The following is a 286-nucleotide window of genomic DNA, read 5'->3' as shown; positions in this document are numbered from 1 at the left end:
AAGAATGCTAGACATTCTTATCTAAGCAGAGACAAAAAACAGTCAAAATTATATGCCATTTCTACAGGAAAACCAAACTTGTTTCCAAAAGGGCATGCCAGGAACACATGTCAGCCTCTCAGAGGTAAAAATTACCAAAAGGTTCTGCTACCAAGGAATGTGCTAACTTTATCTGCATATGATAAAGCAGTGGTCTCCAACTCATTTCCCCTGATTTGTGCCCTGGGAGATTACTGGTCAAAGTATCCTTTATGAGCCTAAAGCCCACTGATATTACCATACATTT

This window comes from Rhinopithecus bieti, unplaced genomic scaffold, assembly GCF_001698545.2.
Source record: "Rhinopithecus bieti isolate Rb0 unplaced genomic scaffold, ASM169854v2 scaffold_10499, whole genome shotgun sequence".
Taxonomy (NCBI): Eukaryota; Metazoa; Chordata; class Mammalia; order Primates; family Cercopithecidae; genus Rhinopithecus; species Rhinopithecus bieti.
The sequence above is the reverse complement of the archived record's forward strand: the minus strand, read 5'-3'. Positions refer to the sequence as shown.